Here is a 13578-nt window from a genome sequence, read left to right as displayed (position 1 = left end):
GGAGGTTTTAAGGAGTTTAGAAATGGCAGAGGACATCTCTAACTACAGGCTCCCTGTAACCTTTAACTAGCTTTAGTTTGTAAACCCTGACCACTCATAACATAAGTAGCATCACTAGGTATTGCAGCATAGTTAGAGAATTGGGGGGGTCATAAGGTATTTATTGTTTGCTTAACCTCCCATGATCTAGCTGATCATCCTTTTAATAATGTGCAAATATCTTTTCAAGGAAACCAGTACTGAGTATGAAGGCTGCCACAATTGACCTCCTGAAAATGCTAGTTGCATTGCTGTATCTTACTTTAGGACCCTGACCTAGAACAAGCATGGATTTGAATCACTGGCTTAAAAAATACGAAAGCCAATGCATCAATATAACCTCCAGGGAGAATTTTCAGCAGTAATGGCCCTATACTCTTTCGGAATAGGTTTCGTTTGACCCCCCTAATGAAGATCTGGTTTAGATCTATGCCATAACTGACAGTGCATCCACTGACTGTGGTGTAATGCTGGCCCTACAACTGTAGAATTTTGTGCGATCGTTCGGGCGAGAAAGTATAAAAAAAAAATCACTTGTTCAACTATTTGATGGTGTCTTCAAGCACTTGACTGATTGAAGGACATTTCCTTTGAGTACCATGTCAATGTTTTGATCTTTATAGAATTAATGTTCTACTTGTGGACTAACTTTGACATGCACATAAGAATAGCTCAGATTTTTCTCAGCTGGGAGTATTGTTCTGCTTTCACCCAGCCACTCATTATTATTATACAGGATTTATATAGCGCCAACAGTTTACGCAGCGCTTTACAACATTAGAGCAGACATTACAATACAATACAATTCAAGACAGGGGGAATCAGTGGGCCCTGCTCATTAGAGTTTACAATCTAGGAGGGACAGTCAAGTTATACAAAAGGGTAATAGCTGTGGGGGATGAGCTCATGGAGAAAATAGTGCAGTTGTTAGATGGAGGCAGGGTAGGCTTCTCTGAAGAGGAAAGTTTTCAGGATAAAGTGGATAAATTTGGAGACATTCTGACAGATTGGGGTAGTGAATTCCAGAGGATGGGTGAGGCTCGGGAGAAGTCCTGGAGGCTGATATGGGAGGAGGTGATGATGGAGCTAGAGAGCAGGAGGTCTTGGGAGGAATGAAGTTGGCGATTAGGTTGGTATTTTGAGACTAGGCTAGTGATGTAGCTGGGGGCAGAATTGTGGATGGATTTGTAAGTAAGTGTTAGTATTTTCAATTTAATTTGTTGGGCAAGTGGCAGCCAATGGAGGGATTGGCAGAGAGGGGTAGCAGACACTGTGCGGTTTGTAAGGTGGATGAGTCTGGCAGCAGCATTCATGAAGGATTGAAAGTGGAATAGTCTATTTAAAGGTAAGCCAATGAGGAGGGAGTTGCAGTAGTCAAGGCGAGAGATAACCAGGGAGTGAATCAGGTGCTTTGTGGTTTCATTGGTTAGAAAGGGACATAGTTTAGAGATGTTTCGGAGGGTGAGGCGGCAAGCTTTGGAAAGGGATCGGATGTGGGGCCGAAAGGAGAGTTCAGAGTCCAGGATAACACCTAGCACCCTGACATGTAGGGATGGGTGGATGGTTGTGCCATTGCTCTTGACAGGGAACTCAGGGGAAGAACAGAACCTTGGGGGACTCCGACAGAGAACGGAAGAGGAGTGGAGGAAGTAGAATTGTAAGTGACACTGAAGGTGTGTTGGGATAGGTAGGATGAGAGCCACTGAGTGCAGAAGTAGGGAGAGGGAAGAAGTGATGGCGATATGTACAGATTGTGGGGTGGAGCAGGAGGGTTGAAGAAAAGTGAGTTTGAGGAGAGAGGCTGCAATTGTGAAAAGGAGGAGAGGTAAAGAGTGAATGTTTCAGAGAGGAAGGTGAGATAATTTGGAAATGAGGTCACCTGCAGTTTTCTGTGGATTGCTTTGTGCAAATCGCTGAAGTGCAAGAGCATGAAGCACTCATGAAGTACCTAAAATAAAAAGGTGAAAAATAAGTGCATATATGACTAAACACTAATATACATAAATAAATGCTGCTATCTCCTGAAAAATTAAATACTTGATTTCAACATGGATTATAAACAAAAAATAGATGCGCAAATAATATATTCACAACGTATAAAATTGATATACCTTAAAGCATGTATGTGCACTCAATAAATCAGTGCAATAAGTGAATAAAAAAATGAAAAAAAAAATCACAAAAAAATGATTATTATTCCTTGTACACACGACCGGACTTTTCGACGGACTAGGCTCGTCAGTCTTCCCGACGGACTTTCGGCAGAGTTCCGGCGGACTTTCTGAATGAACGGACTTGGATACACACAATCACACCAAAGTCCGATGGATTTGAACGTGATGACATACGACCGGACTAGAATAAGGAAGTTCATAGCCAGTAGCCAATAGCTGCCCTAGCATCGTTTTTTGTCCGTCGGACGAGCATAACGGATTTCTTGGTCCGGCGGAGTTCCAGTTGGAAAATTTAAAACATGTTCTATTTCTAAAGTCCGCCGGATTTTTGGCAAGCAAAGGTACGATGGTGTCCACACATGATCGAAATTTCCTACGGATTCGTTCCGTCAGACCTTTGCTGTCAAAAAGTCCGGTCGTGTGTACGCGGCATAAGAGTAAATAAATACACATCCCAAATAAATTCTGAACAGATATGAAAGAAAGGTGTTCATAAAAAGAAGTTCACCAAACATATTTGTGTATAAGTATGCAAAAAATGTCCAGACTGCAACAAAGTGACAAAGTGAATGTATAGCAAAACAAATGTAACTAATAGTGATGCCACCTTTCACATTCAGGGAAGCTTGATTGAATACTTCACATGAGAAGGGAAGATATACAAAAAGAAGCCAGATGGCCTCTTACCCAATCAGATGGACACCAAATTATAAGTTGTAATTGTTTTGTTTTTCCATATTATCTTTTCTTTAGTTCCAGTGGTTGTGGACTGAACTAATGACTGTGCGATATTTTCTAAAGACGTATTCCATGGATGATATCTTCATAGCAGTATCGTCAATTTATAACAGGGAAAGTAAAACAGAATTTTCCTAGCTCCATACATATGTGTTGGTTGCCCATCAGGTGAGACAGATAATACTTGTTTTTTTTGTTTTTGTCTTTTTCAGCAGTACTAATGTATCCTACACACTTTTATACTTTTAGAAAGGGCCTTGTGAAAAACATATCTTACAGAAGTTAAAAAAGTTAGGCCACTTTCACACGGGGTGGATCAGTAATGATCCGCCCCGTGATGATCCGCTCGCTCAGCGGGGATCGGTCCGTTGTCCCCGCTGAGCCGGCGGCGGACAGGGAGGTCTCCACACACTGTGCAGGGACCGCTCTGTCAGCTCTCCGCTCTCCTCTATGGGGATCGGATGAGCACGGACCGTCTGTCCGTGTTGATCTGATCCGCTCTGCAGACGGATAGAAAAACAGGATTTTCCTCTGTCTGCAGAATCGGACAATTGCGGAGGCGGACAACAGCGGGTGTCTGCGGATGTTCATCCGCAGACACCCGCTATCCGATAGGGATGCATGTATGTCCATATTTCATCCGCAAACAGATGAATGAAATACGGACATACTATCCGCATGTGTGAAAGGGGCCTTAAAAGTTAACCAATCACTTTATTTTCTTTTCTTTTTTTGTATTAGAGTGCCCCCACTCTGGATGAAGGAGCACAAGAAGGGACCTTTGGACTTCAGCATTGTCAGTCTGGGGGAGAGGAGTGTTGTATGTACTAGCAAATTTAGATACAATAACAAATTTAAACTGAACGCCACCTAACACTTTATAAGCAGTTACAGCATCATTTTGGGATAAAGGCTTTACATAAATAGAACTGATCTTTATAAGCATCCCTGCCAGTGTGGAATAGTTTGTCTCATCCCTGTAATTGAAACGGGCAGGAAAGACTTATACACACCACCGGACTTTTCGACATCAGAGGTCCGACGGAACGATTCCGGCAGACCATTCGATCGTGTGTGGGCTGCAGCAGACTTTTGATTTGCAAAAATCCGTCAGACTTTAGAAATGGAACATGTTTCAAATTTTTCCGCCAGAACTCCGCCGGACCCAGTTCCTACCGAGAAATCCGCTTGTGTGTATGCTAGTCCAACGGACAAAAACCGACGTGAGGGCAGCTATTGGCTACTGGCTATGAACTTCCTTATTCTAGTCCGGTCGTACGTCATCACGTTCGAATCCGTCGGACTTTGGTGTGATTGTGTGTGGCCAAGTCCGTTCATTCGGAAAGTCCTTCAGAACTCTGTCAGAACTCTGTCAGAACTCCGCCGAAAGTCCGTCGGACCTAGTCCCTCGAAAAGTCTGGTCGTGTGTACGCGGCATTACTGGCCAGATCACCAGATGAAATTAGAAGAAAGAAAGCGTAAAAAGGACAATTAATGCAGCCATTTAGGAATTGCAAAGCTGCAATATACTGAATGTATTAAATTTTAAGTGCTTTTTGTCCATTTAACAGGGTTTGCTATGGAACACGTTCTGTAGTGCAAATCTGCAAAAAGCACTAAAAATGCATAGGGGTTAATTAGGCCTTAATGCAGAGTTCCAGGCTTTTTTCAGTTTATTAAAAGTCAGCAGCTACAAAAAGTGTAGCTGCTGACTTTTAATAAACAGACACTTACCTGTCCCATGGTCCAGTGATGCGGGCCCCCGAAGCCCCGCTCCTCTCCCCCCTCTTCTGGGACCTGTGACGTGTCCCAGAAGATTGCTTAGAGGGAGGGGCTGGCTAGGGGGAGAAGAGGAGTCGCTTAGGCGGCCAAGAAGCAGAACAAGGAAGTGGGACAGGAAGTCTCTCTGTAAAGTAGGCACCTACTCCCCCAAATGTGGCATGTAAGGGGGTGAGGAGTGCTATAAGGTGGAACTCCGCTTTAAGTGTTGTATAGCCTGGGAAGTGTTTAAATGGTTAAAAACCCTTTCAGGTTTTATGTTTTTCTTGTGTCCAGCTCCATAGATTTCAATGAACTTTCTGTCCTATAAAAAAAAAAAAAAAGAACTTGAGAGAAAATTTTCACCAAACTGTGGGGAATTCTCCACTGGAACAGATGTCCCCATTGAAAGATATTTCCTCTATTCCTACTTTGGTGACAACAGTAACATTTTGAGTATCCCTTTACTTTCTGAACTGATGACAATGGTCTTCAAGACAAATAAAAGGGATGAATCTCCTAGCAGGAACATAGATAGCAATAATGCCTATCTGTTCTCCACTCAAATGCTTAAATCAAAAATGTTTGCTTTAGACACACTATAAGTTTTGTGATTTAAAAAATAATTATATTGTAGCAGTACTCATCACTTGACATATTAGGCATCAAACATAATCACGTGTATGCAAAGCACATACAATAGAGACATATTGTTCACTGTGGCGGAAAAAAAAATTGGTAGATGAATGCATCAACATGCAATTTGCTTCAATTTTGACAATATAAAATTATAAGTGTTCAATATAAATGTGCTGAATCATTTTGTGTCTAAACCTATTATTTTTTTACTTTTTGGAGCTTTTGTAATTCGCTTCGAGGCAAGCCAAGAGGAAATGGGAACGGGTACATGTCAAAACTAGGTACCCACTACCTGAAAAAAAAATACAATGAGGAAAGAGGAGGATAAGCAGAACTTCCCTTTTCAGATGAAGTTCTGCTTTAAATAATGTAATTGATCTGATTTGACCCTTTCACTGCCAAACCATTTTTTAATTATTCAGTGCAGAATCACGTACCTGTACATGATTCTATGGACAGGAGCCGTCGCCTCACAGTACATGTACGTGGGTTGGTCAGCAAGAGGTTAAAGCAGCAATAAACCCAAAAATAAAAATGTTATATATTGCAACTTATGCCTGCATTCATTTTCTTTTTTTTTTTTAGGGCGTGGCTTTTGGGACTATAGCCCAGAATCTGCGGCCCATAGCCCTGAGTCTCACAAAGACTGCTGTGGCTTCTCTGCAGCCAGGCTGTGAGTGTGGCGGGCAGCAGGAGAGAGCCAATGGGTGAGAGAGCAGAGAGATGACATCATCTATTACCGACCGCCCTGCATTACCGCTGTTCCGTACTCACTGTGCAGCTGCGGCCAGCAGAGAGATGATATCATCTCTCACTGCCTGCCCTCGCTCTGGTGGCCTGGGCCTGATGTAAGGGACGGCTCTCTGAGGTAAGGAGGGGCACTCCGGGGACCCTGATATATGTGATGTGGCTCTCCAGGGACCCTGATGTAAAGGGGGGCTCTCTGGGGACCCTGATGTAAGGGAGGGTTCTCTGGGGACCCTGATGTAAGTGGGGGAGGCTCTCTGGGAACCCTGAGGCAAGGAGGAGGCTCTCTGGGGACCCTGATGTAAGTAGGGGCTCTCTGGGGACCCTGATGTAAGGTGGGGGCTCTCTGGGGACCCTGTTGTAAGGAAGGGGGCTCTCTGGGGACCCTGATGTAAGGAAGGCGCTCTCTGGGGACCCTGATGTAAGGGGGAGGCTCTCCAGGGTCCTGATGTAGGAGGAGGCTCCCTGGGGACCCTGATGTAAAGGGGGGCTCTCTGAGGACCCTGATGTATGGAAGGGGCTCTCTGTGGACCCTGATGCAATTGGGGGCCCTTTGGGGACCTGAAGCAAGATGGAGGCTCTCTGGGTACCCTGATGTAAGGGGGGGGGGCTCTCTGGGGACCTTGGTGTAAGGGGGAAGCTCTCTGGGGACCCCAATGTAAGGGGGAGGCTCTCTGGGGACCCAGAAGTAAGGAGCAGGCTCTCTGGTGACCCTGATGTAAAGAAGGGGCTCTCTGGGGACCCTGATGTAAGGGGGGCTCTCTGGGGACCTTGGTGTAAGGGGGAGGCTCTCTGGGGACCCCAATGTAAGGGGGAGGCTCTCTGGGGACCCAGAAGTAAGGAGCGGGCTCTCTGGTGACCCTGATGTAAAGAAGGGGCTCTCTGGGGACCCTGATGTAAGGGGGGGCTCTCTGGGGACCTTGGTGTAAGGGGGAGGCTCTCTGGGGACCCCAATGTAAGGGGGAGGCTCTCTGGGGACCCAGAAGTAAGGAGCGGGCTCTCTGGTGACCCTGATGTAAGAAAGGGGCTCTCTGGGGACCCTGATGTAAGGGGGAGGCTCCCTGGGGACCCTGATGCAAGTGGGGAGCTCTCTGGGGACCCTGATGTAAATGTGGGGGCTCTCTGGGGACCCTGATGCAAGTGGGGGCTCTTTGGGGACCCCGATGCAAGGTGGAGGCTCTCTGGGGACTCTGATGTAAGGAGGGTCTTTCTGATGATGCTGATGTAAGGAAGGGGCTCTCTGGGGACCCTGATGTAAGGAAGGGGCTCTCTGGGGACCCTGATTTAAGGGGGAGGCTCCCTGGGGACCCTGATGTAAAGGGGAGGCTCTCTGGGAACCCTGATGCAAGTGGGGGGCTCTCTGGGGGGGCCTGATGTAAAGGGGATGCTCTCTGGGGACCCTGATGCAAGTGGGGGGCTCTCTGGGGACCCTGATGCAAGTGGGGGGCTCTCTGGGGACTCTGATGCAAGGTGGGGGCTCTTTGGGGACCCTGATTTAGAAGGGGCTCTCTGGGGACTCTAATGTAAGGGGGAGGTTTTCTGGTGACCCTGATGTAATAGGGGGCTCTCTGGGGACCCTGATGCATGGGAGAGCCTCTCTGAAGATCCTGGTGTAAGGAGGGACTCTCTGGGGACCCTAATGTAAGGGGGATGCTCTCTGGGGACCCTGATGTAATGGGTGCTGTCTGGGGACCCTGATGTATGGGGGAGACTCTTTGGGGACTCTGATGTAAAGGGGAGGCTCTCTGGGGACCTCTATGTAAGGAGGGGCTCTCTGGGGACTCTGGTTTAAGGGGGAGGCTCTATGGGGACCCTGATGTAAGGGGGAGGCTCAATGGGGACCCTGCCTCAGCCCTGCTGCATTGCTGAAAGGCAGCCAATGGTTATGCAGCAATGCCAGTTTCTGAAATCCCAGCCAACGAGGCTGTAGCAATGTTCCTGCATGACGTTAGCCCTCCACTTCACTCAATGATGTGAGAAGGAGGAGAAAAATACAGAGGAGAATAAGTGAAACAATGAAAAGAGGAGAGTGAGGACTCCTTATGTTATGCTACTTTAGTTTTTTTGCGCAATTGCGTATAGTTTATATACTGTTTTTGTGTGTGTTTGCAAAATTAAAGTATAGTGGTCTGGGTGAAGTCCAGAGCCAAATTTTTGTCCCAGTCCAGCCCTTGGAGAGGGTAGTGTTGGGCTAGCAGATTTACTTGGACTTGGACTTCATCTAACATTGTATAACAGTTAAAGCAAACCTTTTTTTGGCTGTGGCCATTCGCCCTGTATGGTACCTGCAGGATTATAAATCTAAGGTGAAAAGGCATATTCCCTTGGGTTAGATTCATTAACACTGGTCTTCCCTGGTTCAATGGTATCATATTGATACTAAGGGCCGGTTCACACAGCGAGCCGCGGCGAGGCGTCTCCGACTTACCTCGCCACGACTTGCGGGGAGCTCAGCGGCGACTTGCAGAGGACTTCTGCATAGAAGTCAATGCAAGTCGCCCCCGAAGTCGCCCCGAAGTAGTACAGGAACCTTTTTTCTGAGTCGGAGCGACTCGAGTCGCTCCTCTCAGAACGGTTCCATAGTACTGAATGGGGGCGACTTGCGGGAGCGAGGCGAGGCGAGCCGTGTCGCCTCGCCTCGCCTCGCAGTGTGAACCGGCCCTAAGGAAAGGAATACGGTTATCTTCAATGAAGGAAGCGTTTAGATGGTACGGTCCCTTTGAAGTTTACTAAAAGTATATGAAATATAAGTTTTAGAAGTGATAAAATTATCTACCTGTGAATTCCTTGACTTCTTATCACAACGGGTATGAATTTAGGGCTATTCTCCCCCCTTATGGCACGCTTCTTTGGAACCTTGATCACATTTGGGTGGCATTGTATAAAGGTCCTACAAAAGCTGGCAAAACATGTAGAGGCAACAAACTTTTGTATTGTGATCACATGATCATTCATGATCTGGTTTTAAACTTTATTGATTTTTTAACCATGTACAGTATCTCACAAAAGTGAGCACAACCCTCACATTTTTTGGAAATATTTTATTATATCTTTTCATCTGACAACACTGAAGAAATGACACTTAGCTATAATGTAAATTAGTGAGTGTACAGCGTGTATTACAGTGTACATTTGCTGTCCCCTCCAAATAACTCAACATACAACCATTAATGTCTAAACTGCTGGCAACAAAAGTGAGTACACCCCTGAAAGAAGATGTCCAAATTGGGCCCAAAGTGTCAATATTTTGTGTGGTCACCATTATTTTCCAGCACTTCCTTAACCCTTTTGGGCATGGAGTTTACCAGAGCTTCACAGGTTGCCACTGGAGATCTCTTCCAGTCCTCCATGATGACATCAAGGAGCTGGTGGATGTTAGACATCTTTTGCTCCATCATCTTCCGTTTGAGGATGCCCCACAGATGCTTAATAGGGTTTAGGTCTGGAGACATGCCTGGCCAGTCCATCACCTTTAACCTCAGGTTCTTTTGCAAGGCAGTGGTCATCTTGGAGGTGTTTCTGGGGTCGTTATCATGTTGGAATACTGCCCTGCGGCCCAGTCTCCGAAGGGAGGGGATCATGCTCTGCTTCAGTATGTCACAGTACATGTTGGAATTCATGATTCCCTCAATGAACTGTAGCTCCTCAGTGTTGGCAGCACTCATGCAGACCCAGACCATGACACTCCCACCAACATACTTGACTGTAGGCAAGACACACTTGTCTTTGTACTCCTCACCTGGTTGCTGCCAACAAGCATGTACTGGCCATCAGGACTACTGGGAATTTCCTGGTGGGCCGATGGCTCAATGGGCCAGTCAGACGCAGTCCTGGAGCCGCTCCTCACTGACAGTGAATGATTGTGATTTCACTCCTGTCAAAATAGTAGTAAAGGTCTTGCAAGCTACCAAATCAAAGATCTCCAATCTTATAATAGTATAATGACAGCTGCTAGCACTAATCACATCCCAGACTAACGTGTGAGAATCACAGATGAATAAATAAATCATGTGCTGCGCTATCCCCTTAATGATCTCCTGAACCTGCAGCAAAAAACCTAAAAATTTAAATTGTTAACTAAAGTGATGTGCTCATAAATTCCAATAATAAAAAAAATTATATATATATATTATATATGTTGTCATCATATAGCTTACAACATCATATAGCGTGACTATACATAAAATATAAATATTGATACAAAAGTGATCCATAAAGTGCTCAGGTGCATAAAGGTCCGTGATACTCTGACCATCCAGGGTCAGTTTTCAGCATCCTTAATCTAAAGATAATAAACTTAATATGTGACTGAATATAGCGATCTTCAGTAGTGACTACACTCAGGTGCTCCCCATCCCAAGGTAATGGCCGCTCATCTCAGAGAGTGTGACCTGGCAATTAAGTTTGGTCAGTACACGCTTTTGAATCGTCAAAACAGATTCCAGGTCAGGTTGCACGGTCCAAATACTGCTCAAAGATGTGGTATCCTCATATATAAATATCAAAACGAGATTTCCATAGTGTGAAAACACTTTAAAAGATTTTATTTAATGCAAACAAAGCCCTATTATAGGGTACTCCCATGGGTCTGGTGCATTAGTGCACCGCTCTATAGCATGCAATGATAGCACCAAGCCTTGGATGAGATCGTGTTCTCCTACTCCATATGAAAGACCAGCTGCCTCATGCACCGTCCAGTCAATTTATTTATCTGTGATTTCACTCCTGTCACCAAGGAGCAGCTGCCGACACTTGCTGGAGAGAGGATTAGGCTTTTTGCTCTCTCCAGCCTTCAGGGGGAGATAGACAGCCAGCAGACTTTGCTTCCTCTCTCCCCCTATTACTTGTCACTTATCACATGAGAGAGGAACGAGAAGCTGCCTTCAGAACTGTACACGTACAGTATACGTGGGAGGGGTGACCCCTGATGTAAGGGGGTGCTGATGGGGTTCACTCTGATGTAAGGGGGTGCTGATTGGGGAAACTCTAATGTAAGGGGATGCTGATGGGGGACACTCCAATGTAAGGAGGGTGCTGATGGGGGACACTCTGATGTAAGGGTTGTGCCGATGGTGGACACTCTGATGTAAGGGTCGTGCTGATGGGGGACACTCTGATGTAACGGGGTGCTTATGGACACTCTGATATAAGAGGGTGCTGATAGGGGACATTCTGATGTAAGGGGCTGCTGATGGGGGACATTCTGATGTAAGGGGATGCTGATGGAGGACATTCTGATGTAAGGGGTACTGATGGGGGACACTTCGATATATAATGTAGTGCTGATGGGGGACACTCTGATGTAAGGGGGTGCTGATGGGGGACAAGCTGATGTAAGGGGGTGCTTATGGACACTCTGATGTAAGGGGGTGCATATGGACACTCTGATGTAAGGGGGTGATGATGGGGGCACTCTGATGTAAGGGAGTGCTGATAGGGGACACTCTTATGTAAGGGGATGCTGATGGGGACACTCTTATGAAAGGGGATGCTGATGGGGGACATTTTGATGTAAGGGATGCTGATGGGATACACTTCGATATATAATGTAGTGCTGATGAGGGACACTCTGATGTAAGGGGGTGCTAATGGGGGACACTCTGATGTAAGGGGGCTGCTGATGGGGGACACGCTGATGTAAGGGGGTGCTTATGGACACTCTGATGTAAGGGGGTGCAGATAGGGGACACTCTTATGTAAGGGGATGCTGATGGGGACACTCTTATGTAAGGGGATGCTGATGGGGGACACTCTGATGTAAAGGGGGTGCTGATGGGGGACACTCTGATGTAAAGGGGTACTTATGGGGGACACTTTGATGTAAGGTAGTGCTGATGAGTGACACTCTGATGTAAGAGGGTGCTGATGGGGGACACTCTGATGTAAGAGGGTGCTGATGGGGGACACTCTGATGTAAGAGGGTGCTGATGGGGGACACTCTGATGTGAGGGGGTGCTGGTGGGGGACACTATAATGTAAGGTAGTGCTGATGGGGGACACTCTGATGTAAGGGGGTGCTGCTGGGAACATTCTGATGTGAAGGGGCACTCTGTTGGGGACACTCTAATGTAAAGGGGTGCTGATTGGGACACTCAAAATTAAAGTGGGCCGGTCTGGATGAAGTCCAGGACCAAATTTTTGTCCCAGTCCAGCCCTGGCCGCCACACATGCTTGACACCATCTGAACCAAATAAGTTTATCTTGGTCTCAACAGACCACAGGACATGGTTCCAGTAATGCATATCCTTAGTCTGCTTGTCTTCAGCAAACTGTTTGCGGGCATTCTTGTGCATCATCTTTAGAAAAGGCTTCCTTTTGGGATGACAGCCATGCAGACCAATTTTAATCAGTATGCGGTGTATGGTCTGAACACTGACAGGCTGACCCTCCACCCCTTCAACCTCTGCAACAATGCTGGCAGCACTCATATGTCTATTTCTCAAAGACAACCTCTGGATATGATGTGGAGCATGTGCACTCAACTTCTCTGGCTGACCATGGCGAGGCCTGTTCTGAGAGAAACCTGTCATGTTAAACCATTGTATGGTCTTGGCCACTGTGCTGCAGCTCAGTTTCAGGTTCTTGGCAATTTTCTTATCTTCTTTTCTCTTTCTTCTTATAGCCATCTTTATGTAGAGCAATACATTTTTTTCAGATCCTCAGAGAGTTCTTTGCCATGGGGTGTCATGTTGAACTTCCAATGACCAGTATGAGAGAGTGAAAGTGATAACACCAAATTTAACACACCTGTTCCTCATTCACATGTGAGACCTTCTAACACTAACGAGTCACATGAATCCGGGGAGGTAAAATGGCTAATTGGGCCCATTTTGGATATTTTCACTTAAGGGTGTAATCACTTTTGTTGCCAGCGGTTTAGACATTAATGGCTGTGTGTTGAGTTATTTTGAGGGGACAGACAATTTACACTGTTATACAAGCTGTACACTCACTACTTTACATTGTAGCAATGTGTAATTTCTTCAGTGTTGTCACATGAAAAGATATAATAAAATATTTACAAAAATGTGAAAGGTGTACTCACTTTTGTAAGATACTGTATGTTTAAATAAAATTCAGAAATTTGTACTATCAATTTGATTTGTTTTTTTGCACCTCAAAACTCCCAATTGCGTTTCTTGGTATTTTTCCGACTATATTTAGGGGAGGTGGTGCCTGTAAAGAACTCTCCGGGCTCTGGTATTAAATGTATTATTTTGACTAGCAGATTTAGTTGGACTTGGACTTCATTTAACATTGTATAAGCAGTTACAGCAAACCTTTTTTTTTTCCCTTGTGAGATAAAGGTTTTAAAGAAGTTAATAAAAGTTGATCAATGTAAGCACCACAGTTGTGTTCAGTGCTTTTTCTTAGCCCTCTATTGTCTGGACAGCTTGGTCTATTAAAGGAAGTTGAACAGTAACAGACTTAAAGCGGTAGTAAACCCGCAATTTTTTTTTTTTAACACCTGCAAAGCAAAAGG

The sequence above is a fragment of the Lithobates pipiens genome, unplaced genomic scaffold (assembly GCF_037356315.1).
Source record: "Lithobates pipiens isolate NorthernLeopardFrog02 unplaced genomic scaffold, aLitPip1_a1.2 Scaffold_18, whole genome shotgun sequence".
Classification (NCBI taxonomy): Eukaryota; Metazoa; Chordata; class Amphibia; order Anura; family Ranidae; genus Lithobates; species Lithobates pipiens.
The sequence above is the reverse complement of the archived record's forward strand: the minus strand, read 5'-3'. Positions refer to the sequence as shown.